Raw genomic sequence first — 27,719 nt, 5'->3', positions numbered from 1 at the left:
AAAATAGCGGTCTTTGGGTGCTCGTGATGCCCGATATATAGCGGGTGCTGTATCAGCAGCCAAATCGAATGCCCAAATTTCCACTCTGGCGACCAAAGACCACTATTTTGTATAGGCGCCTATTTAGTCCAATTGTCGCGTGCACCCTTTTTTCCTGCTCCCGTAGCTGAGAGACCCCCTTCCCTCAAGAAATCTTTACCTTTTCTTGAATAGATCATCAAAGGGGTCTGTATGGCTGATATTGTGGTGAAACCCCTCCTACAGTGTGGTATTATGACTAAGGTCCTGACAGTTTGCTGTCTGTGAACCTCGTTGCATTGTGGGAAATAACTTTTTTCCCAACTGCCCAGAGCAATGTCTTCCTCGGTGCTCCGTGATCAGCCTGCCAGCCCACGATCAGAGCTTTTAAGGATTTTAAGGGGAAAAAAAGAATTTTTTTTATGCATACAGTGCTGCGATCTAGCGCGGTGCTGTATAAACAAGGTCCTTGTCACTCACAAGCTATTCCCTATCATAGGCTGATACCTATGATAGTATAATGTACCTATGGATCGCAGTCCAGGGACAAATTAAAGGGGAAGGGGAGAATAAAAACGATAGCATTTTTTTAAAAATATATACTGTATTTTTTGGACTATAAAACTCCCTTTTTCTCCTGCAAAAGTGGGGGGAAAAAGTCACTGCGCCTTATAGTCCGAATGCAGGGAGTTCTTGACTTGTGAACCTCCAACCCCCGCAATGCCGGGGACTCCCTGTACTGTGCCCATGGAGTAGGACACAGGGACAATCGGAGGACACTAGGGGGCACAAAGAGGCATTGAGGAGGACACAAGGTGGACACAGGAAGAAACAAGGGGGGGCAGAGGAGGACACAGAAAGACACAAGAGGTACAAAGGGGGCATAATCCAAAAGATGCCCCTTCACCTTGGATGCACCAGGTTTAGTACATATATATTTTTCCCCCTGAATTCTGCCCTCTAAACTTGGCTGTGTCCATTGGTCAGGAGCATCATATAGTCTGCAAAAATATGGTACCTTTTTATTTATTAAAAAAAAATACAAGGAAGAAAATGAGGCAAGATTCATTTGGGTGCTAAGTTGTATGGCCGTGCAATAATCCATTAAATCTGCGCAGTGCCGAATTGTAAAAAATTGCCTGGTCACTAGTGGGTTGTAAACCTGTGGTTCTCAAAAGGTTAAAGAGGAACTTTAACCCAGAACTGAACTTCATCCCAATCAATAGCTGATACCTCCTTTCCCATGAGAAATATTTACCTTTTCTTGAATAGATCATCAGGGGATTCTGTATGGCTGATATTGTGGTGAAACCCCTCCCACAGTGTGATGTCATGGTCATGGTCCTGACAGTTTGCTCCTTGCATGGTGGGAAATAACAGATTTTTCTAACTGTCAAGCAAGCAATTCCCTCTGTGCATAGAACTCTAAGTAAACGAACATTCCGTACAGATCACCTGGCAGAACTAAAGATGTCACCACCAGTGATAAACCACAGAATGTAAATCAGGGTAAGGAAATATTTTACAGTGGGCAAACACTGACTAAGTCATCTATAAATTAATTTTGAAGAAAAATAAATAAATAAGCAATTTTATTCATTATTTTATTTTCACGACAGCTCCTCCTAAAATCTCAGCCATCCATAGGGAACATCATGTTCTGGTGGGTCACTGTTGTTTCCTGTCTACGTAGGAAAATATTTATAAGTTGCAGAAACATCAGAGATTAGATAATGAATTGTATGTGTAGTAATAATGGTAATTAGAACATTAACGCAACGTAAGGAGGAAAGGGCAGCACTACTTGCAGCAAACTTATTTTAAAATTGTTAGTGAAACTTTAAACATTGTGCTGATAGTTCCATAGTGGTGCGGGTCAACTGTAGAGATGGGTGCTGGATATTGATAGCCTGACGGCCATTTTGCATTGGTGCGTTTCCATGGAGGCTGCTACTCCTTGTTGCCAGAAGCTGTAGTGCCAACAATTTTTTTTTCTTTTTTTTTTAAATAGAACTTTAGTAGCATAGAAATGAATCTCATATTTTTATTTTCAATTTCAAGACTGCATTTTCAAGACTGCATTCTAAACAGCTGCCATGGCAGTCTGGTTTAAATCTGTTTCATTCAGCTGCAAAATAAATGCTATCAGCAGTGTTTTCACAGCCAAATACAGGAGTTTTGCTTTCTATTTACTTTTCAGGACATTGGGCTGTAATCAAGTTTGTGTTTGACTGGCTCATTTGCATAGATAACAGCACTAGATTTTATACACTATCATTGCATGAAAATAGACAGGGACCTCAAACAAGGTATTAGTAAAACTAGCAGGGCCGGGCCGAGGCATAGGCTGGAGAGGCTCCAGCCTCAGGGCGCAGCGTAGGAGGGGGCGCACAATTCATTCAGCTGTCATTCCTAATTGTGTTTAGCAGAAAGAAATAAGAAAAGGGGACACATGACAGTGACTGCAAGCCAGATAACTAGATATTAAGGTGTTGGGGAGGTTGTGGGCCCTGTGGGCCTCTTAGTCTAATAGCAATCCGTGTGTGATGGCTCGGGTGGCAGGGATGGAGGGGCGCACTTTGGTGTCTCAGCCTTGGGTGCTGGAGGACCTTGTCCCTGCTCTGAAAACTAGTACAATATTTATCTCATGTCACAGGTCAGTTCAGGTAAAATAGGTGCTATCAGCAGTGTTTTCTCAGACAAATACAAGTGTTTGTTTTCGGGACATCGGGCTGTAATAGAATTTGAGTTTGACTTGCTCATTTGCCTATATAACAGCACTAGATTTTATACACTTCCAATGCAGGAAAATAGAAAGGGGCCTAAGTTATTATTAGGACTGGTATTATATTTGTCTCATCATTTAACATGTCAGTTCAGGTAAAATAAATGCTATCAGCAGTGCTTTCTCAGCCAAATACAAGTGTTTTGCCTAGTTATTAGTAGGACTAGTACTATATGTTTCTTTGTTTATCTCCTCATGTCACATGTTTCCGTTCAGATCACACTTATTGCATTGTAAGGTATAAACCACATTACTGGAAGAGTATCAGCAGGGTCCTGTAACACTAAAGGATCCTTTTGAATGTGTAATAATAAAATGACTGGTCGATATGACTGCACAGTTTGCAGCATTTGCTTTGGCATGGTTTAATTCCATTGTTAGGCCTGGAACCCACTGCAAACCGCAAACGCTAAACGCAACCGCTAGCGTTTTGCCTGAGCGGTTTGCAAGCTGATTCATGCGAGTTTTCGGTCGCGTTTTGCAACAGTGTATTTTTTTCCTCAGCGGTTGTGTAGCGTTTTGCGTTTCACGTTTTTATCCTGATTGGTCCTGTGAATAATTTTTAATTTTGTTACAGTGTGCTGAACCGCAAAACGCTAGCAAAACCGCTCAGTTTAGGTTTTGCTGAGCGTTTCTGCTAGCGTTTCAATACTTTGCATTGAAGCGCTAACGCTCCCAAAATGCTGCAGGTCCTGCGTTTGCGTTTCTGGGAAACGCAAACACTCCTGTGGAAGTTGCCCCATCCATTAACATTAGCCCAGCGTTTTGGCAAACTGCTAGCGTATCGCAGCGCTGCCAAAACGCTGCCAAAAGCGCTCCTGTGGGTTCCAGCCCTTACTGTTGGCATAATCAGAGTGAAGAATGTTTCTAAGCAGTCTGTGTCTGAGGTTAAGGGGTTGTCTGAAGGCCAGATTGGGGGGTTTAGGAAAATTTTGGGATAAAAGTGCTGAGTAACAAATTTCTGGTTTCCCTCAGTTCCTGCCCAACACATTCCTGTACTCTTATTAATGACTGTTTGTACTGGTACTATATTACCACACTGAAAGTACATTGAATGACTCTTTATAGTCAGATCAATGTTTATATTTATATTTGTACTATATAGTCATGAGAAAAAGAAAGCATACCCTCTTTCAGTTCAACTTCTTTATGTATTAGAACATAATTATAAAAAAATTCTTTGGTCCATTGTTGTTCTTCAAATTTGGTTCATACAAGCTCGAGCTCAGATGAATAACAAATGACATATTACACTGTGCATTATTTGTTTAACAAAGAAAAATCATAATACAAAATCAGTGAATGAAAAATTAAATACACCATTACCACTCCCATAGGAATGAAGAGGAGACGTAACAACCTGGTGTAGATAATCAAATACCATTGGATAAGTGATCATCAGCAAGAGTGAACTCTATGAAGGCAGAAACTATGACAATTTGCTGTTTTGGAGCAATCAGGAGTGTGTTAACACAATGCCAAGGAGGAAAGACATCAGGATGATCTGAGGTAAAGCTACCTAAGGTAAGCACAGAGGTATGTTCTAACTGGATCCACATACCTGTGTGGGTTGTCTGTTCCTCGTCTCGTTCTTTCCCTAAAATCATGCCTTGAAAAATTTGACTTTTGGCCAAAGTCCAAGTTTCAGACAGGAAGAGATAGGTTTGCCATTATGTTCTCTCTTATTACCCTCCCATTACCTGCTCTTCCTACCCTATTCACTCCCCACAAGAAGACGAAGAAGGGAATGGGAAGGTGAGCAAAGGGAACAGAAAATGCACAGAAAAACTGGCAAGTGTTGACAGGCCCTTAGGCCTCTGCATTACCTGGCAGTCCTGCTTATTTTTCAGGTCATTAGTGTCTGAATCACGCACCTGAAACCAGCATGCAGCTAATCCAGTCAGACTTTAGTCAGAGCACCTGATTTGCATGCTTTTTCAGGGTCCACGGTTGAAGTTATTAGATGCAGAGGATCAGTAAAACAGCCAGGCAATGTGCATTGTTTAAAAAAAAAATAAATGTCAGCCTCCATATGTCTCACCTCAGGTTCCTTTTAAAGAGACACTGAAGCAAAAAAATAATAATTATGATATAATGAATTGGTTGTGTAGTACGGATAATTACTAGAAGATTAGTAGCAAAAAAAAATATTCTCATACTTTTATTTTCAGTTATATAGTTTTTTTTATAACATTGCATCATTTTCTAATATTTGCAGTTTACACACTACTCAGCATTCTAAATGATTTTACAGAGCAGGCCGGTGAACTTTTGAACTGTCATTATTGAGATAATAAGCTTGAGAAGACAGAGCTCTCTGAGGCTTTGAAAGTTGTGGAGCTCAATGGCACTTTTGCATAGATAACAACGGGTGTTTCTTACCTCTTCCTGTACTGGAAACAGTATTAGGCCCGGTTCACACTTGCGGTGGCCCTCCGGAATCGCCGTGCCGGAGCCGCACCGTCTGCAGAACGGACGGAACGGACGCACGGCATAGCAATTAAAGCCTATGCGTCCGTTCACATGGGTCCGTTCTGCAGAACCGGAGCCGGACCGGATCCGGGCCGGATCCGGACTCCGGCCTCCGTTCCAACATGCGCTATTTTTTCATCCGGCCCCTCCGGCAGCCGTATCCGGGGCGGAGCCGGACTGCACCATCCGGCCAATACAAACAAATGGGAACCGGAGGCCGCACAACACACTGGCTGAGAAATCCGGATCTTCTACCCCACTTCCTATGCGGATTTTTGCGGCGATATTGGCTGGGGACACATGGGCAAGCATTTTGGAGTGGAGCAGCAGGAGCTGGAGGTGTTGGCAGGATGTTGGCAGCATGTCGGAGGTGGAGGTGAGTGCTAAACAGCAGAGGGCCTGATTCCACAGGTCCCCCTTCTGCTGACCTCCCAGACCCCAACATTTTTTTTTTTTTTTACGTATATTTTGCCAAACGGATCCGGATCGCATCCTGATTGCCACCTGATGCAACCTGACCGGATCCGGATCGGATCCGGATCAGAACCGTACGGTTCCAGTCCGGATCCGGTCCGGATCCGGTCAGGTCATCCGGTCCGTTTGGCAAACAACCGCTAATGTGAACCGGGCCTTAGACTTATGTCTCTGCTCCTAATGTTTTATTTCTTAGCTGTACTACACATACAACTCATTATATCATAATTTTTTTCACTTCAGTGTCTCTTTAAGTGCATTTGAAACATCTGAACTACCTCCTTTTCTGTTCCATGCAGCGCAGTGTCTCGATAAAACCCATGCGAAGAAAATATAAACAAGAGCAAAATATAGCATTAAGTTCTGTTTATTATGGTATGGATATAACCGCCTGTGCTTTTATCAGGCATACATATTATTTTTTTTAAAAGTCTAATTTTTAAAAACAGATTAGTTGTGGGGCTCAGGCCTATACTGTGCCGCATCATAGCTGCGCCTGGTGGGCAGTATTTTCAAATCTTGTAACTGCCAAAAGCTTACAGCAGTTAGTTTAGGCTACTTTCCCACCAGGACGTTGCGTTTTAGGGGACGTTATGGTCGCATAACGTTCCCCTAACACAACGCCTGGTGGTGTTGAATGTGGACGTCAGACTGAGCCGCATTGTGCAGCTCACTCTGGCGTCCGTGATGCCGTGATGCGCACTCTTGGACGCATGCGGCATCACGTGGTCCCGCCAGCCAATCGCCGCACAGAGCGGCCGCTCCAGGAAGTAAACACTGCACGTCACACCGTGCACTGAATATTAACCACTTTACCCCCGGCGGTACGAATTTCTCCGCCCCTTTTTTCCCTCCTAAAAAACCAGGGACGGAGAAATCCGTACCTTCCGCGCTCCCGCCGCTGTCCGCGCTACCGCCGCTCGTGCGCGCGCACCCGCCGCTCGTGCACGCCGCCGCCCGCTTGCCCGGAGATCAATGAATGGGAAAATCCATTCCCGTTCGTTGATCTAAGCCCCCGCAATGATCTGCTGCTTCTTTCAGAAACAGCGCGATCATTGTGATTCTCCAGCCTCCTACTGCTTCCTGTAAGCGTCCTTCCGGACGCTTACAGGTTGCATGTAAACAGACTCACTGTGGCCATCTTGTGTCCAAATAGTAAACTACACCCTAATGCATTTTACACATACAAATAAATTGTTTTACATAATAAATTAACTCATTACCTCCCACACTCCCCAATTTTATTTTTTTTGTAATTTAAAAAAAAAAAAAAATATATACAATTAAAAAAAAACATAAATAGTTACCTTAGGGACTGAACTTTTTAAATATTTATGTCAAGAGGGTATAACACTGTTACTTTATAAACTACGGGCTTGTAATTAGGGATGGACGCAAAACTGAAAAAAATGCACCTTTATTTCCAAATAAAATATTGGGGCCAAACATTGTGATAGGGACATAATTTAAACGGTTTTATAATCGGGAATAATGGGCAAATACATTTCATGGGTTTTAAATACAGTAGCATGCATTATTTAAAAACTATAATGGCCGAAAACTGAAAATAATAATTTTTTCCCACATTTTTTCCTATTTTCCCGATTAAAACACATTTAGAATAAAATAATTCTTGGCATAATGTCCCACCTAAAGAAAGCCTAATTGGTGGCGGAAAAAACAAGATATAGTTCATTTCATTGCGATAAGTAATAATAAAGTTATAGACGAATGAATGGACGGAGCGCTGAAAGGTGAAAATTGCTCTGGTGGTCAGGGGGTAAAACCCCTCAGTGGTGAAGTGGTTAATTAGCCATGTGGCTGGCCGCGGAGGAGGAGGGGAGACCTCCTCCTCCAACATTACTGAGCATGTGCAAACAGTCTAACGCGGCTTAGCCGCTTATAACGCATAGCACGCAGCACTTTAACTTGACGTGCTGCGTTACAATGTAACGCAACGTGGGCGCTGTGACCAGCCCATTGACTTTTCATTACTGTGTGGTGGGCTGTGTTACAGGCTGCACTAACGTGTGCCTGTAACGTCTCACTGTGAAAGCAGCCTAAAACTACATTTCCCATACTTCCTGCTAGCAAGAATTTACAAGAATCCAGATGTACATATACTGTATAAAAGTATACTATTCATATCTATATATATAATAGAGTAAGTGCCTCAACCTTCAAGCAAGAAGAAGAAGTAGCGCCCTGCCCCCAGGGCCAGTCCAAGCAAGAAGAAGGGACTGGTCCAAGCAAGAAGAAGAAGTAGTGTCATATCAAACCAAGGGCAAAGAGGGATAATTTGCATATTCAGTAGCAGTGCATTGTGGGTAACCACAAATGTTCACTTATAGCTGAATTATTGCAGATTTGCTTGTGTTTTGAGAAGGAAAATTACACCAAGCTTTGCTTTTTTTTAGTAGGAGGGCTTTTTGGTCTCTTTTATCCTCCTATACATTCTTAGTAGTTTGGGTCACCCTGAGCTGCTTGGTTACTCTGTTGTACTGGTCCAGCCTTATCAATCCCTACTATGTACTGATGAGGACCAAATGTCTGAAATAGGTTGTCACATGTGGGCTTGATATGACTGTGTAAAACTTAAAGCTACAGGCTTGCTTGACTTACCAAGGGTGAAAAGGAATAATTTGCATATTTAGTAGTGGTGCATTGTGGGTAGTCACAAATGTTCACTTATAGCTGAATTATTGCAGAATTTCTTCTGTTTTAAGAAGGCAAATTACACTAAGCTTTGATTTTTTTAGTAGAAGGTCTTTTTGGTCCCTTTTATCCACCTATACATTCCGAGTGGTTTGGGTCAACCTGAGCTGCTTGGTTACTCTGTTGTACTGGTCCAAGCCCTATCTCATACAGCCATATCAATCCTTGCCATGTACAGATGAGGACCAAAAGTCTGAAACAGGCTGTCACATGTGGGTTTGATATGGCTGTGTAAAATTTAAAGCTATAGGCTTGCTATACACCAGTGGTTCTGGATGCTTGCTTGGCTGACTAAGGGTGAAAAGGAATTATTTGCATATTTAGTAGCAGTGCATTGTGGGTAACCACAAATGGTCACTTATAGCTGAATTATTGCATATTTCCTTCTGTTTTAGGAAGGCAAATTACACCAAGCTTTGTTTTTTTTAGTAGGAGGTCTTTTTGGTCCCTTTTATCCCCCTATACATTCCGAGTGGTTTGGGTCACCCTGAGCTGCTTGGTTACTTTGTTGTACTGGTCCAAGTCCTATCTCATACAGCCGTATCAATTCCTGCCATGTACTGATGAGGACCGAAAGTCTGAAACAGGCTGTCTACATGTGGGTTTTATATGACTGTGTAAAATTTAAAGCTATATGCTTGCTATACACCATCTGGATGCTTACTTGGCTTACCAAGAGGGAAAAGAGGTAATTTGCATATTCAGTAGCAGTGCATTGTGGGTAACCACAAATGTTCACTTATAGCTGAATTATTGCAGAATTTCTTCTGTTTTAAGAAGGCAAATCACACCAAGCTTTGATTTTTTTTAGTAGAAGGTCTTTTTGGTCCCTTTTATCCACCTATACATTCCGAGTGGTTTGGGTCACCCTGAGCTGCTTGGTTACTCTGTTGTACTGGTCCAATCCCTATCTCATACAGCCATATCAATCCCTGCCATGTACAGATGAGGACCAAAAGTCTAAAACAGGCTGTAACATGTGGGTTTGATATGGCTGTGTAAAATTTAAAGCTATAGGCTTGCAATACACCAGTGGTTCTGGATGCTTGCTTGGCTGACTAAGGGTGAAAAGGAATTATTTGCATATTTAGTAGCAGTGCATTGTGGGTAACCACAAATGTTCACTTATAGCTGAATTATTGCATATTTCCTTCTGTTTTAGGAAGGCAAATTACACCAAGCTTTGTTTTTTTTAGTAGGAGGTCTTTTTGGTCCCTTTTATCCCCCTATACATTCCGAGGGGTTTGGGTCACCCTGAGCTGCTTGGTTACTCTGTTGTACTGGTCCAAGCCCTATCTCATACAACCATATCAATCCTTGCCATGTACAGATGAGGACCAAAAGTCTGAACCAGGCTCTCACATGTGGGTTTGATAGGGCTGTGTAAAATTTAAAGCTATAGGCTTGCAATACACCAGTGGTTCTGGATGCTTGCTTGGCTTACTAAGGGTGAAAAGGAATTATTTGCATATTTAGTAGCAGTGCATTGTGGGTAACCACAAATGTTCACTTATAGCTGAATTATTTCATATTTCCTTTTGTTTTAGGAAGGCAAATTACACCAAGCTTTGCTTTTTTTTAGTAGGAGGTCTTTTTGGTTCCTTTATCCCCCTATACAAGCTGCTTGGTTACTCTGTTGTACTGGTCCAAGTCCTATCTCATACAGCCGTATTAATTCCTGCCATGTACTGATGAGGACCAAAAGTCTGAAACAGGCTGTCTACATGTGGGTTTTATATGACTGTGTAAAATTTAAAGCTATATGCTTGCTATACACCATCTGGATGCTTTCTTGGCTTACCAAGAGGGAAAAGAGGTAATTTGCATATTCAGTAGCAGTGCATTGTGGGTAACCACAAATGTTCACTTATAGCTGAATTATTGCAGATTTCCTTCTGTTTTAAAAAGGCAAATTACACCAATACAGTGTGCGGCATTGCAGGAAGTGACGACAGTGGAACGCACGATGGAACACGGAAGAGGTGAGACATCCCCGCCCGCTGCCTCTTACTAATAGTGGCGGCTGCTACTGAGCTTAAGCTGGAGGGGGAGTGCACATGGGGGACCCAGGTGAGGGGGGTTCAACCCCCCCTCCCCGCCGCTATGCCCCCTTCCTGCCCTCTACCTTCTTATGCGGCGTATGCTATGCCGCGGGTCGGCTAGTCTTATTTATTTAAGATAATACTCTTACTTAGATGGGTTCCCACACAGTGCGGCCAAGCTGGCGATGGGATTTGGGGGGGGGGGGGCAGTGCTGAAACGGTGAGGAGGTAAAGGAAAGCATCCTGGTTTTGCAGTGGTTTCCCTCTCCTGAAGTAAGCACCCAAATTGGTCACTTTTTTGGCTTAAAGGTACCCTGAGCAAAGCCTTCTGAACTTACCTGGGCTTTCCTCCAGTCCCTCGTAGCCCGCACAGATCCCTCGGCGTCCTCTGGGTCCCCTCGGTGCTCCCACTGGCGGCTCCGTTAGGTGTGTGACTTTGTCTGGAGTTGTGCCCAACTGCGCATGTGCAGCTTGTCTGAACACCCCGGCTCGATCATGCGCCCTTTGCCGTGGGCGTTCTACGCAAGCGTTGTTATCAAAAGACTGAGTTAGACTTGCGCAGTACACTCGTGACAATGGGCGCATGATTAAGCCATGGAGAGTGGATAGGCCGCGCATGCACCATTGGGCACAACTCTGGGCAAAGTCACGCACCTAACGGAACCGCCAGCAGGAACACGGAGGGAGCCCAGAGGACGCCAAGGGACCTCGCAGGCTACGGGGGCTGGAGGAAGCCGCCCACAGGTAAGTTCCAAATTCCATTTTTAGGCTCTGCTCAGGGACCCTTTCGTACCACAGATAAATTACAGCCCACACAACTGTAGTCCTAACAACAGTTTTTCAAGACCACTTCTCAACAAGATCTAGAAGAGGTCTCTGCAGTCTGAACAGGAAGTGAAGTATTAGTTAGGCATTCAGGTATCTGTTAACTTACTGCAGGGCTGTGTAGTCACTGTACCCAAAGTGATGTGTGAGGACCTACAATTCCTGTCTGTATTTTCACTTTGCATAGACATTAATAGCACTTCACTGGCGTCATCACCTCATACAGCTTCCCAGGATGTGTATAAAGCAAACATATCAGTTTTGGGTGGCGTTGACCTTGAGCGCGGTGGGGTGAGGAAGAACTGTAAGAATCTGCAAAGCTGAAGTTTATTCTCAGTTGACAAGTGAACCGTTTGATCCATCTGTTCCTCCTCCTGTTTCTTCATATGGGAACTTACAGGGGTAGTCGCCAGTTATTCCTGATTTCCAAGGAGAATCCTGGGAATGGCCACAGTTTTTACTTTTTGACCAAATGTACAACATTTTGAACATTATGTTGTCCCAACATTTTGAAATAAGAGAGGGATAGTTAAACCACACCCCCTAATCACGCCCCCAGCACACCCCTAATCACGCATACCATAAAGATTTCATAAGAAAAATATGTTTTTTTATAATTCAAACCACACTGGTCCTTTCTGTCCTGGTTCATTTTCTTTCATATTAACACATAAAAACAAGAAATATATCAATTTAAAGAGTAGGTATAAATTAAACACGTTTTCAGTAGAAAATACATATATCTACACAGATCTATACTTCAGTCTTGAAAGAGGGACAAGTGAGTAGAATAGAGGGACAGTGGAACACGGCTTCCCTCCAAAAAAGGGAAAAACACAAATAGCCCCAGACATTGCTTTAAGTTTCCCTTAAAGGCTCCCCATTGGTTTATTAACAGACCAATGGGAATCTAGAGCTCCGTCCCTGGGTTGCTCCCGCTCTCCTCCCCACCCACCGCACCAATCGCCACCCACGCTGGCACCCTGGAGCACCCTCAGCATCCTGATATTATTTGATGTTCATCCATCACTAGTGGAGAGCAGAGAAATGGCAGCAGTACAGGATCAGACACAGCCCAAATGTGGAAGCCTAGTGGAGATCAGAAAAATAGCAGAAAATAAGCGTGAAAGGAAGTCTGCTTCATACTGAAAATTGTGGCAACATTTTCCGCGCTTGCCATTGCAATTCTCATTCAGGGAACGATAATTGCAAACAGAATTGCGGCAAAATAGTTGTTATTTTGCAGCAATTTTCAGTGTGAAACAGGTCCCTAAGTTATTTGGATAAACTTGGGTATTTATAGAAGGAAAAAAGGGGCGTGTCTGCTAATAAGGAAATAGAAAAAAAACCTCTAGCCCTGCATGCCAGTAGTAAACATGATTCCTCCCATGCTGCATGAGGCACTTTTTCTATACCAGATTACTGTCAAAATAAACGTACACACGTCACACTTACCTCCTGTGTAGTCTACTCATCAATCTCTTTCTCCTCTCCCACGTCCTATTGGTCCACTGTGATCAATGGAATTCTCTGTCCAGTTGTCCTTTCAGTTACTGACAGCAACAAAATATTGTCAGAAATGGAAGGAACTGTTGTAAGAAAAAAATGGTGAGCTTCTGAGAGGAACTGACGGTGAGGTTAGTATGTAATATTCATTTGCAGCTACATCATGTGTTTATTTTAAAACATTTTACTCTGTTCAGGTTCACTTTAAGTTGTAGATATTTAGAGTAGAACAAGATACATTGTACATAACAAGAATCAGAGAATGGCAGCTTCTATCTTACGATTCTTCAGCAGGTGTTTTTCCTTATGGCAGGTTCCCTTTAACACTAGCTGTTCATCTTCCAGCTCTGTGCTGGTTTGCACATTAAACAAACCTTCAAACTGACGTCTACAAATAACCATTTGTCAGAAACATTGCAGCCAACTGGAAGGGTCTTTACTTAGCAGATGGCCGAGGCACCATCATCTGTCAGAGAAAACAGCATGGCTTCCTAGTATGGCACAAGAGGGAGCAAGACTAATATTTAGCCCAAAACTTTACGGAGATGCTTTAAATTGATGAATATCAGCTCGATTATCCAGAGGTAATGCGGAATCCAGTGCAGCCCGTGCACGCTCCTTGTCATCCCTTCAGCAGGATGCGCCTGCAAGATCCCGCAGGAGATGAATTGTATATTTCGTAGCGGAAGTTTACACTACAGGTTAATTACGTTTTATTAAGAAGTTGATTTGGATTTGATGAAGAAAAGCACCAGAGGAGACGACAAGGTAGAAGTGACGGATGAGTGATGGATGGAGATGTATTATAAACAGGCAATGCCGGAGGAATGGAAATTGCTGCTGTGCCAGAGAGAATGATGCTTCCACGTATAGGCAGCAAGGTGAAGAACAAGATGCGTACTTATAAAAGCCTAAAAATCACCTTATAGCATTTTGTGAGTGAGATATTGCTGATAGAATATCGGTAATGTTACCGATACTCTACTATTACCTGTTACCGATAGAAGGATACCGGTAATGTCACTAATATTCTACTGTTGGTTGAATAGCGAGGAGAACGCCAGCGCATACCACTAAGGCTGCATCCGAAATGACCACCAGCTCAGTGTGTAGCCCCTAAATAGATTTTCTGCACACTTTGCATTCAATTCAGATGCAAATCATATGCAAATCTGCTACTACTTATTATGCAAAGAGGAAACTCAGGAGGAGGGGCTGGGAGCAGCTAACCTGACAGTTACATAGTTACAAAGTTAAGAAAAGGTGGGGGGAAAGGCTGTGCGTCCCTAAACACATGCTGCAATTGAATGATTAATCGCACAGGCATACATCGTCTCTGCTAGACTGAAAAATGCATGCCCTGCATCCAAGACAAGTGCTAACATTTATTTAACTAGGAGGAACTTTAGCTTCCAATATGGTTTGCATGCAAAGTATATTATACTAGACACTTGCGCCTGGATCCCAGCCCCTCCACCTGAGTTTCCTGTTTGCATAATAAGTAGTTTTCGGATGCAGCCTTAGTGGTATGCGCTGGCGTTCTCCTCGCTGTTCAACCAAATGTAAGTTACACATTTTTTTTTGCTTAGCTGCTCCCAAGGTTTTAAATTTAGGTTAGGTCACTTGCCCGGAGGTTTGCCTCACCGTGGCGCAAGTGTCTAGTATAATATACTTTGCATGCAAACCATATTAGAAGCTAAAGTTCCTCCTAGTTTAATAAATGTTAGCACTTGTCTTGGATGCAGGGCATGCATTTTTCAGTCTAGCAGAGACGATGTATGCCTGTGCGATTAATCATTCAATTGCAGCATGTGTTTAGGGACGCGCAGCCTTTCCCCCCACCTTTTCTTAACTTTGTAACTATGTAACTGTCAGGTTAGCTGCTCCCAGCCCCTCCTTCTGAGTTTCCTGTTTGAATAATAAGTAGTAGCAGATTTTCATATGATTTGCATCTGAATTGAGTGCAAAGTGTGCAGAAAATCTATTTAGGTGCTACACACTGAGCTGGTGGTCATTTCGGATGCAGCCTTAGTGATATGCGCTGGCGTTCTCCTCGCTGTTCAACCAAATGTAAGTTACACATTTTTTTGCTTAGCTGCTCCCAAGGTTTTAAATTTAGGTCAGGTCAGTTGCCCGGAGGTTTGCCTCACCATGGCGCAAGTGTCTAGTATAATATACTTTGCATGCAAACCATATTGGAAGCTAAAGTTCCTCCTAGTTTAATAAATGTTAGCACTTGTCTTGGATGCAGGGCATGCATTTTTCAGTCTAGCAGAGGCGGTGTATGCCTGTGCGATTAACCATTCAATTGCAGCATGTGTTTAGGGACGCACACCCTTTCCCCCCACCTTTTCTTAATATTCTACTGTTACCTGTTACAGACAGAAGGGTATCGTTAATGTCACTCATAGTCTACTATTACCTGTTACTAACAGGATACCGGTAATGTCACTAATATTCTACTGTTACCTGTTACAGACAGAAGGGTATCGGTAATGTCACTCATAGTCTACTATTACCTGTTACTGACAGGATACCGGTAATGTCACCAATATTCTACTATCACCTGTTATCAACAGACGGATACCGGTAATGTCACCAATATTCTACGATTACCTGTTACCGATAGAAGGATATCGGTAATGTCACTAATAGTCTACTATTATCTTTTACTGATAGAATGATATCTGCAATGTCGCCAATAGTCTACTACTGTATTACCTGTTACTAATAGAAGGATATCAATACAATACCTGGCTACCTATACTGGTGCACCTCCCATACCTGGCTACCTATACTGGGGCACCACCCATACCTGACTACCTATACTGGGGCACCACCCATGCCTGGCTACCTATACTGGGGCACCACCCATACCTGACTACCAAAACAGTGGCACCACCCATACCTGGCTACCTATACTGGGGCACCACCTATACCTGGCTACCTATACTAGGGCACCACCCATACCTAGCTACCTATACTAGGGCACCACCCATACCTGACTACCTATACTGGGGCACCACCCATACCTGGCTACCTATACTGGGGCACAACCCATACCTGGCTACCTATACTGAGGCACTACCCATACCTGGCTACCTATACTGGGGAACCACCCATGCCTGGCTACCTATACTGGGGCACCACCAATACTTGGCTATACATACTAGGGCACCTATACCTGGATACATTTACTGAGGCACCCATATCCAGCTACCTATACTGGGGCACCACCCATACCTGACTACATATATTGGGGCACCACCCATACCTGGCTACCTATACTGGGGCACCACCCATACCTGACTACCTTTACTGGGGCACCACCTTGGAGGGTAGCCTTGCTTTCTGCTGGTGGCCTGCCCTGTGCTCTGCGCAGCCCGCAGAACTTACATGCTCCCGTTCCATCGCCGACTCCTCTCACCACGCTCTCCTGTTGCCGAGCCTGGCTTTGCATCCGTTTGCTATGGTTACCCGACGGCACCTCTCAAGGCATCAGAAAGAGTGTGATGAGCAGGATAACTCAATAAACATGCCAACATAATGAAGCAGTCACTTTACTTTAGGCAGCGATGAATTATATTCGGATTGTGCTGTCTGCATTAAAGAAGAACTACATAATAACATGGAAGTATCCCCCAAATTATATCAGTTATTCAAATGAAATTTCAAACATCTTTTTTTTTTTCATGCTTACTGCTTACCGTTCTATCTCTGTAATGACTCACAACAACGACGTGTGTTTCTAAACAAATAGTTCGTGGGTAAAGCGGCGAACACGGTAAATCCAGCGCTGGAGACTTGGGCGCAGCAGCGCAGGAGACTTGGGCGCAGCCGGCGCCACCATAGGCCGTAATAGGAACTACGGTTATCGCAGGCACAGGGAGTAACTTCAGCGCCGTCAGAAGACGGATCTGAAGTTGCTTTTAAAACAATAATTCGGCTTCCAGCAATTGCTGGAAGCCGAATTATTTCATTCCCCCACTATCCATGTCGGCCTGGAGGGAGAATAGTAATTAACACGGCCCGGACTTGTGCGGCAGCAGGATTAGCCATATACTGACCCAAGTCTCCGGCGCCGTTCTCTCTCGTACGCTACAGCGGGACTGTCAGCCACAAATTAAAAATGACGCGTCATGTGACTAGTCACATGACGCGCTGTGTAGTCACAGCGGAAGTAGAGGAAGCCTCTGCCGCTGACTTCAATAGACCTTTAGGTATGTATTTAAGGGCAATCAGAGTTAAAACCGATCCAATCTATCGGTGATCAGATCCGTTTTCACGATCCGTCTGACAGTGTGTACAGAGCCCTCCGGATCCAGTGAAGCGGAGACCGGATCCGCTTACTGGATCCATTTGGCTCATTTTTGTAATGTGAGCCGGGTCTTAAAATTTTCTTGTGGGTCCACCAATCTGGTATATCTGATCATGTGTGCTAAATGCCCCAATGTTATGTACGTGGGAGAAACTGGACAAACTCTGCGCAAACGTATGAATGGACACAGGCACACTATTAATGATACCAAATCTGGACTCCCAGTTGCTACACACTTTCGGTCCAACGGACACAGCATGGATGATCTTCGTGTCACTGCCCTGAAGGGCGGCTTCAAAACGTCAAATGACCGATTAATAGCAGAAACAAAATTTATAAATTGTTTCAAAGCTGTGCAGAAGGGTCTGAATAAGGACAACAACTTTCTATATTGGTATGAGATGGATGATATATGAACTGTCTCAGCCACCCTAGCTGAACTTGTGAACTAAGAATTTACGATACCTCTGGGTCAATCCTAATACCAGGTCTGGGAGCAATAAAGTAAACAAGGATCCTTATCTTACCCCATTTAGATGGTCTGTTTGTATTAAGGCATCTTAATGATGTATTTATGCTTGAAAAAAATATCTGTTTTTCCTTTTAATGTTGCATGTATATAAGCTGTCTGTACCACCAGCTTGCAAACTAACAGGATATAAACCTGACGAAGGCTGCAAGGCCGAAAGCTTGTTTATTCTTATTCATTTGTAGTTAGCCAATAAATGGTATCATCCTGATTTAAAACTTCTTGTCTTAAGATTAGGGACAAGGCATTGTCACCAATCATATCGGGGCTGCACACCTTCTCTTCTTCAGTGTGGACGTGCAGTCACCGCAGTATGCTGGAGTTGCGGGCTCTGTGCTACTGAACATGTGCGGCCGTGCTTGCGTGGCTTCTGCACAGCCGCGCTCATAACAGAGGAGGAGCGCTGCCCCGATGTGGAGGGGGGCCGCTCTCAGCAACAGGATACATGGGACCACCAAAGAAAGCCTCAATAGGATCCAGAGGCTTCCCTCTGTTCAGGTTAATATCTTATTTTGAACCTGAGCTTCAGCTTGGTATCGCTTTAAAAGGACCACTATCATGAATAATTGCAGGCAGTAGAAATCTGACAGATTTGTCAGGTTTTGGACTAGTCTGTCTCCTCATGGGGGGAGTCTCACCATTTTTGGCTATAGTGGCCACTATCCATTGTTTCCGATTGATTGCCGCGGCGATCGGAGTTGGTCGATCGGCCGTGGGATTGTATTGTTAAAGGCCACCTTTAGGGCCCATTCACACTTAAAAGCGCAAAACTGTAGTGCTTAGCGCTACTGTTTTGCACAGGTGATTTTTAACACGATTAGCGTGGTAAAATCACTGTTCACGTCTGCGATTCAGAGCGATTGCGATGAGCACTTTATTAAGCACTGTACCGCAATCGCTCCAGAATCGCGGCAAAATGCTGCTGGTAACATGTTTTGCGATTGCCTCTAATCGCGAATTGCCTGCGATCGGCGCCAATCGTGGCAGTGAGATCACTGCCAAAGGGTTAGAATAGCACTAGATCTTTAAAAAGCGTTAGCGCTTCAGCAATTAGCGGGAATCGCCTTATAATTGCCGTAGTGAAAACAGGCCCTTAGTGAAAAAAAAAAAGTATAAAATACTGTATGAGGTAAATCACTGAATGTGTCTTATTGAACTGAAGTCATTGAGTCCTATCTGAGTGGAGCTGTGGTCCCACGCAACATAATGTTTTGGTTTTTTTTGCTGCCGTGTAGCAGCACCATTTTTCCTTCTTACGGGTTTACTTTAACCCTTTAGCAAACAAATAAGCAACCAAATAAAGTAAAACTTTATTTGGCTGCTGGGCCAACTTTTTCCTGCCACTTGGGAAATATGACTTCCCCACCCTGGCAGGTTATGCAGATTGGGCAGCAGGGAGCTTTCATAGTTACCTGTCCGGATGGCTGGATCGGCTTCTTCCTCCACCGCGGCGGCGGCAATGTAACCCTGACATGCCTTCTTGGTTACACCCACATGTGATCAGGATCCAGGAGACCGTGTTGGTGTTACAGCGCCACCCGGTGGTGAAGGAGTCTTTTCCATCACCCCTTTTCCACCACCAGGTGGCGCAGTAATGCTGACATAGTCTCCTGGATCCCAATTACATGTTATATCATGTGATCGGATGTGATTGAGATACATTAGACCTGTCGGAAGTTCAGAGATGTGGATGGAGGGAGAGAAGAAGCCGACCAGAACTAGAGATGGCCCGAACGGTCCACTGGCGAACGGTTCCAGGTGAACTTTGGGTGGTTCGTTTCGCCGGCAAAGGTAAACTTTCCCAGAAGTTCAGTTCGCCCCCATAATGCTCCATTAGGGTCAACTTTGACCCTCTACATCACAGTCAGCAGGCACATTGTAGCCAATCAGGCTACACTCACTCCGGGAGCCACTCCCCCCCTTATATAAGGCAGGCAGCGCTGGCCATTACACTCACTGGTGTGCCTGCAGTAATTAGAGAAGGGACAGCTGCTGGCAGACTCTCATAGGGAAAGATTAGTTAGGCTCTTATAGGCTTGTTAGCTTGCTCCTGGCTGATTCTTATTGCTAAAAAAGTACCCCCCCCCCCTCAACAGCTCATTTGAGAGCTAATCTTGTTCTTGTGATCTATTTTTTTTTCTGTGTGTCCCACTGACACTTGTGTTGCATAGACAGCCTTGATAATTCATACTGTGTGTGCCACTGCCCGGCCCAGCACATTCAGTGACTACCTGTGTGACAGGTGCACATTGTAATACCCAGTACTGCATATACCTACCTGTTGTGTTTAGTGAACCTACCTCATCACTGCATATACCTTCCTGTTGTGTTTAGTGAACCCACTTCATCACTGCATATACCTACCTGTTGTGTTCAGTGAACCCACCTCATCACTGCATATACCTACCTGTTGTGTTCAGTGAACCCACCTCATCACTGCATATACCTACCTGTTGTGTTCAGTGAACCCACCTCATCACTGCATATACCTACCTGTTGTGTTCAGTGAACCCACCTCATCACTGCATATACCTACCTGTTGTGTTCGATGCACCCACCTCATCACTGCATATACCTACCTGTTGTGTTAAGTGCACCCACCTCATCACTGCATATACCTACCTGTTGTGTTCAGTGAACCCACCTCATCACTGCATATACCTACCTGTTGTGTTCAGTGAACCCACCTCATCACTGCATATACCTACCTGTTGTGTTCAGTGAACCCACCTCATCACTGCATATACCTACCTGTTGTGTTCAGTGAACCCACATCATCACTGCATATACCTACCTGTTGTGTTCAGTGAACCCACCTCATCACTGCATATACCTACCTGTTGTCTTCAGTGAACCCACCTCATCACTGCATGTACCTACCTGTAACCTCTACGTAAGTGCACGCAGTGTGATATACCACTCCGTGCATACCTGTTAACTGCACCTGTGTGACTGCACATTGTATAGTCAAATCAGTGCATACCTTTCACTTCAACCCCTCCTCCGATATGGACACAATGGACAAAACAGGTAGAGGCAGAGGTAGAGGCAGACCCAGAGGAAGGCCACTCGGCAGGTCTGTGCGAGGTCGTGTTGATGTGATTTCGTGTGGCCCTGGCCCAAAGTACAGTGCTCAGAAGAAGGCACGTCCCATCACCTCCCAAGATTGTCAGGACGTGGTTGACTATTTAACACAAAGCACCACTTCTGCTGCATTTGACACTTCGCAGGAGTTATTTGGTGGGGAAATCACTGATGCACAGCCATTGTTGTTACAACCAGATGAAGGCACTAAGCAAGTTACACCACCTCATATGTCTGAGTTAGGCGGCGACACTATGGACGTAACGTGTGAGGAGGAGGATGATGAAGTACCTGCTGTTGGTGCAGTTTTGGAGTTGTCTGAGGCAAGTGAAGCTGGGCAGGATGATTATGATGATACAGATCCCACATGGGTTCCTAAGAGACAAGATGACCAAGGGGATAGTTCAGAAGGGGAGTCAGAGAGGAGTAGGAGGAGACGAGTTCCTGAAAGAAGCAGGGGGAGCTTGTCCTCAGAAACAGCTGGTGGCAGTGTCCGGCGCCATGTATCGCCACCTGTGGACAGCCAGCCAACATGCCCTTCAATGTCAGCTGCTGAGGCCACCATAGTGCCATCACCCCAGGGGGGCTTAGCGGTTTGGAAATTTTTTAGTGTGTCTGCCTCAGATCGGAGCAATGCCATCTGTTCTCTCTGCCTCCAAAAATTGAGCAGTGGAAAGGCCAACACTCACGTAGGGACAAGTGCCTTATGAAGGCACCTGGAGAAAAGGCACAAACTGCAATGGGAAGAGCACCTGAGCAAAAGCAGCACACAAAAGAAAAGCCACCCTCCTTCTCCTCTTCCTCCTTCAGGTGCAGCATCTTCAGCCGCTTTCTCCCTTGCATCTTTACAACCACCCTCCTCCACTCCGCCTCTGACCTTGAGCGGTTCCTGCTCCTCTGCCCACAGCAGCCAGGTGTCCGTGAAGGAAATCTTTGAGCGGGAGAAGACAATTTCTGCCAGTCACCCCCTTGCCCGGTGTCTGACAGCTGGCGTGGCGGAACTTGCCAGCTGTTACCATACAAGCTGGTGGACTCTGAGGCCTTCCCATGACCCATTGGGTCAACCTGGTGAACGATGGCAAGCAGGGAGTACGTGACTGTATAGCGGACCAAGTTGTGACACCTCCACGGCTTGCAGGCAGGCCTCCTGCCACCTCCTTTCCTTCGCCTCCTCCTGCTACATCCTCTTCGCTGTCGTCGTCCTCCTCCTCCTTGGCTGAGTGGCACTTCAACTCTACTGGTGCTGCGATCTCCTCTCCAGCTACACAGCCCTATCTTCCCAGGGCCTATGCTGCATGCCATGTACGACGGTGTCACGCCATCTTAGACATGTCTTGCCTCAAAGCGGAGAGTCACACTGGAGCATCTCTCCTGGCTGCTCTTAACAAACAGGTGGATCACTGGCTGACCTCGCACCAGCTGGAGAACGGCAACGTGGTGTGTGACAACGGCAGCAATCTCCTTTCTGCTTTGAATTTGGGAAAGCTGACACATGTACCCTGCATGGCACATGTGCTGAATCTAGTCGTTAAAAGATTTGTGTCAAACTACCCAGGCTTAGAGGATGTCCTGAAGCAGGCCAGGAAGTTGTGTGGGCATTTCAGGCGGTCTTACACGGCCATGGCACGCTTTGCGGACATTCAGCGGAGAAACAACTTGCGGGTGAGACGCTTGATATGTGATAGCCCGAGTCGCTGGAATTCGTTCCTGGTCATGTTCTCTCGCCTGCTAGAACAGGAGAAAGCCGTCACCCAGTACCTGTACAATTACAGTAGAAGGACACAATCTGGGGAGATGGGGATGTTGTGGCCCAACAACTGGACACTGATGCGAAATGCATGCAGGCTCATGCGGCCGTTTGAGGAGGTGACCAACCTAGTGAGTCGCAGTGAAGGCACCATCAGCGATTTGATCCCCTACGCTTACTGCCTGGAGCCTGCGGTGCGTAGAGTGGTGGATCAAGCTGTGGAGGAGCGTGAAGAGGAACAGTTACGGCAGGAAGAGTCGTGGGAGCAATTTTCATCAGAACCAGATGTTTCCTCAACACCTGCGGCAGCACAGAGGGGGGAGGAGGAGGAAAAAGAGGAGTCGTGTGGGGAAGAAGAGGAGTCAGACTCGGATGATGAGGAAGGTGTTTTTGTTTTTTTGGAGGAGGCGGCGGCAGAAGAACAACCGCAGCAGGCATCACAGGGGGCTTGTGCTGCTTGACGTTCCCGTGGTATTGTTCTTGGCTGGGGGGAGGAGGAGGACTTACCTGACGTCACTGAGGAAGAGCAAGAGGAGATGGATAGTATGTCTGGATCCAACTTTGTGCAGATGGCGTCTTTCATGCTGTCCAGCCTGTTGAGGGACCCCCGTATAAAAAACCTCAAGGGGAATGAGCAGTACTGGGTGGCCACGCTACTAGACCTTCGGTATAGGCACAAAGTGGCGGACAAGTTACCAACTCACCTGAAGGCAGCAAGGATGCAGCACATGCAGAAAAAGCTGGCAACTATGCTTTACAATGCGTTTAAGGGTGATGTGACAGCACAACGCAATAAAGGTACCACTGCCAGTAATCCTCCTCCCGTGTCCACGCAGGCAAGGACAGGACGCTCCAGCGATCTCATGGTGATGTCGGACATGCGGACATTCTTTAGTCCAACGCCTCGCCTTAGTGCTTCCGGATCCACCCTCAACCAACGCCTGGACCGACAGGTAGCTGACTACCTGGCCTTAAGTGTGTATGTAGACACTGTGAGCAGCGATGAACCGTTGGACTACTGGGTGCGCAGGCTTGACCTGTGGCAGGAGCTGTCCCAATTTGCCATCCAACTTCTGTCTTGCCCTGCCGCAAGCATCCTGTCAGAAAGGACCTTCTGCGCAGCTGAAAGCATTGTCACTGAGAAGTCGCCTAAGTCACAAAAGTGTTCAGTACCTCACCTTTATCAAAATGAATGAGGCATGGATCCCGGATGGCTACTGCCCGCCCAAAGACTAAGTCAGTCCCCACACACAGCATCTCTGCCTGCACGCCATGTGACTGGCTGCCTGCCCCAAGACTAAGTCGCTCCCCACACAGCACCTTCTCCGCCACCACTAACGGGGTCCAGGACTCCATGCGGATTCTTGAATTGTAATAATTTTTCTGGTGCATACATGCCTGCCTAATTTTTCTGGCTGCACTGCGGGCGGCTGCAACAACAAAACACAAGGCATGTACATGTGCCCATTCCCCTTCGTGGTGAGGGGGGGGGGGGGGGGGGGGGAGGCACACCAAAGATAATAAGGTTGTTGCTTCATTGTGGTCAGACCAAATTTGATCAGCTGGACAGTCATTGTTGTTCTATCATTGAGCTACCACAGCCACATACCTCCCAACTGTCTCTCTTTTGGAGGGACAGTCCCTCTTTTCTCCTCATTTGTTTCTATGTAAATATATATATTTCTCTACTAAAAAAATGTGTTTGATTGACTCTAAAATGTATTCCCATCCTTTAAATTGATATATTACTAATTTTAAAATGTTAATATGAAGGAAAATGAACCAGGATAGAAAAGACCAGTGTGTTTTGAATTATAAAACAACATATTTTTCTTATGAAATCTTTATGGTATGCGTGGCTAGGGGTGTGACGGGGGCGTGATCAGGGGTGTGGCAGGGGCATGGCTTAAGTGTCCCTCTTTCTCATCTCAAAAAGTTGGGAGGTATGTAGCCCAGCGACCATATGGGCTTGAAAACCAGCATGGCCTGCACTCTGGCCATGGTGCGCACAAGTCCAGCACGGCCGTCACAACGCAAACAGCTTTTTGCGGTGCATTACACAGTGAGTTTGGTGTGTCAGTGTGAAGTAGTACTCTAATTACACTCCCTGATTGATGTATACACATGCATGATGTTTTAAAGCACGTTAGGCTTGCAATTTAGCATTCAATGTGATTTCTGCCCTTAAAACGCTGCTTTGCGTCCAATCCAGATTTTTCCCCGGGACGTTTGGCATCTATCCCACTCATCCATGCCCCGCTACAGGTGTTAGACCCCTTGAAACAGCTTTTCCATCACTTTTGTGGCCAGCATAATTTTTTCTAGTTTTCTAAGTTCGCCTTCCCATTGAAGTCTATTGCGGTTCGGAGGTTCGGGCCATCTCTAACCACAGAACAGAACAGCTCTCTGCCACCCGCTCGTTTGCTTGCACTAGGCAGCCAGAAGATATTTTCCGACAGAGGTTTAGAATACACAGCAACTTTCAAATAAAAAAAATTGTGTTTGAAGCTGCAAATGGGTTAAAAATTAGCAGGACTACTGAAAATTATGACAAGCAATATTCACTACGGGTGACCTCTGGATCGGCAAGGTTTGTGACAGTTGTTCTTTAGTGCAGTGTCACTCTGCGTGTTGTAGTGTGGGCTGACTGGAGCACCTCAGACATAAGCGCCCATGTGTATGAACAGCAAGGTGATCACTGAGGCATCTCGGTCTGCCTCCCCATCTCTGGTCCTACTGATATTTTAGGCATTGTTTGTTGTTGGAGGGCCATTGTAACACACTATAAATACTACCCGTTTTGCTGACTTCATCTAAACTTTCACTCGCCATTAACGAGAAGGCTCCTTAGTGCTGTTACACCGAGTGTAAAATATGTTCCATTTTAATTATGGAGTATTTTGTATTTATGAGACAATAAAGAAGAAATACAACTGGGAGGAGGGAGCAATTCTTCATTAATACAGCACAGATAAAATAAACGTATGGACGCCGTTTCCTATTGATGCCAGAGGAAACTCCCAGTCCTCTCTCCTCGGTGCCCAGGCACACAGATGCTGAAACAGCCAAAGAGTGAGGAACTCTATCCAGGCTCTGCTGTGTTCCAACTGGTTGGAGGATAGGTAAATAGGTTTCTTTGATGGGTGCAGCATAAAGTTCCATGGGAAATGCACCAGATGAATGATAAAATAGGAATGTGTCGTTTTCAAAATATTTTTATGCTCTTCATAATGTTCACCAATACACACACAAATATACACCATATTTTTTAGCGTATAAGAAGCTCTGGAATATAAGACGCACCTAGGTATAGAGGGCAAAAATCAGGGAAAAAATATATACTAAACTCAGTGTGCCCACGTTCCTGGATGATCTTATAGATGTCCTCTCCCAATTGTTGTGTCCTCCCCCAATTGTTGTGTCCTCCTGTGTCCCCTTCTGTCCCCAGTGTGAACCCTTCTGTTCCCCGAGTGTCCCCTGCTCGCTCCATGTGTTTCCACTGCCCCCCCCCCCCCCCCCCCGTGTCTTTTGCTCCCTGTGTATAATTAGCAGTGTCGGGAGCTTCTCACCTAATTCGTGGCTCCCTTGGCAACTCTTCTTTACTTCATGGCTCCACTAGGGTCGTCTTCTGCTGATGATAAAATTTTACTTATGATCATGTCAGACATACACTTAGGCCTCTTGCACACTGCAAGCGATTCCGATTCAGATTCCGCTTTTTAATCAGTTTTTACATCCGATTCAGATTCTGATTTGCAGTTTGCTCCCTGCACACTGCAAATCGGAATCTGAATCGGATGTAAAAACTGATTAAAAAGCGGAATCTGAATCGGAATCGCGTGCAGTGTGCAAGAGGCCTCTTTCACATCAGAGCTTGCGTTGGAGAACGCTCAAAGCATACGTTTTAATGCGTTTTGATATGCGTTGCACTGCAGTGAGTGTGCGTTTTTAATCCGTTTTCAATGCGTTACAGCACATAGAAAAACGCAGGTAATTTTTTTTTCTTTTAGTTTTCAACTTTCTACATTGTTCCTCTGTTGCATTCTGGGACTGATTGCGTTAACGGATTGAAAACGCGCATAGTGTGCGTTTTACATTGACTAACATTGTAACGCATAAAGCTAGAGTCGGCCGAAAAACTGCGCCTGGGTGCAGTGTAACGCAACGCACAAAAACGCAGCGTTATATGTGAAAGCTAAAATGAAAGTCTATGGACTTTCACTTCACCTTGGGTAACGCAAACTTTACCCTTTGCGTTGAAACGCAGAAAATCTGCCCTAATGTGAAAGAGCCCGTAGTGTATCTGCGACAAAAGAGTTTTATACATACCTGTGGTATCCTCCAGCCCCCTTCATGTACGCTGTGCCAGAAGTGTCCTAACGCGCAGCCATACCTACGTTACCGCGCGGCTTTTGCGGCGATCTTCGTCGAACTGGAAGTAATGCAAATGTATAGTAACACGCGTGCAAAAATACGCTTCCACGCACTTCATCGATTGCCCAACAGGAAGTAAGCGTCATGTCCTGCTTGGCCGGATGCCAGACGGGGATTACCGCATACTATCACAGTGATCCCTGAAAGCCTGTTTTTGGTGATACAGTCCTCTGGGCCACACCGCATTGCCAATCTGCAGTGTGAAGCTAGCCTTAGGGTATAGCTAAGGCCCTATTGACACTTAATGCGTTGAGTTGCGTTGCACCCCATTTGCCAAATGGGATGCAACTCAGTGCAACAAGCAGGGCCGGATTTGTACTTTTTACTGCCCTAGGCCACTGTCACCAGCCGCTCTCCTTAAGTATAGGTAGTGAGATGACCCCTTCCCTCTAGTATAGGTAGCCTGATGCGCCCCCCACCAGTATAGGTAGCCAAATGACTCATCCCCCTTTCCCTTCAGTATAGGTAGCCTGATGACCCCTCCCCCCTTTCCTCTGGTATATGTAGCCAGATGACTCCTCCCCCTTTCTTTCCAGTATAGGTAGCCAGATGACTCCCTTAATTTCTCCATTTCCCACGCACCTTCAGTTTAGGTAGCCAGCTTGCCTTCACACCGCAGCAGCCATCAGTTTCACTCATTTCTCCGCTCTTCTCCAGTGCAGAAGCTTCCTCTTCCTCTCCAATGCTGCCCAAGTCTATAGCCGCCGGCCACAATGCAAACGTGCACAGAGAGCAAGATGGCTGTTGCACCGGCAGCTAGCAGCAGAATA

At 45.4% G+C, this 27,719-nt stretch overlaps 1 protein-coding gene across 1 annotated transcript in view; it reads left to right on the top strand.

Moving 5' to 3' along the window:
• Nucleotides 1-4,191: 4,191 nt before the first annotated feature.
• Nucleotides 4,192-27,719, top strand: part of CTBP1 (C-terminal binding protein 1) — a 664,453-nt gene continuing 640,925 nt past the window's right edge. Inside the window, exon 1 of the mRNA XM_068275626.1 lies at nucleotides 4,192-4,327. The gene's annotated coding sequence lies outside the window, so the exon portion shown is untranslated. The remainder of the gene's footprint in view (nucleotides 4,328-27,719) is intronic.

Source organism: Hyperolius riggenbachi, chromosome 1 (genome assembly GCF_040937935.1).
Source record: "Hyperolius riggenbachi isolate aHypRig1 chromosome 1, aHypRig1.pri, whole genome shotgun sequence".
Taxonomy (NCBI): Eukaryota; Metazoa; Chordata; class Amphibia; order Anura; family Hyperoliidae; genus Hyperolius; species Hyperolius riggenbachi.
Note: the sequence above shows the minus strand (reverse complement) of the source record. Positions and strands in the feature narration are given on the sequence as shown.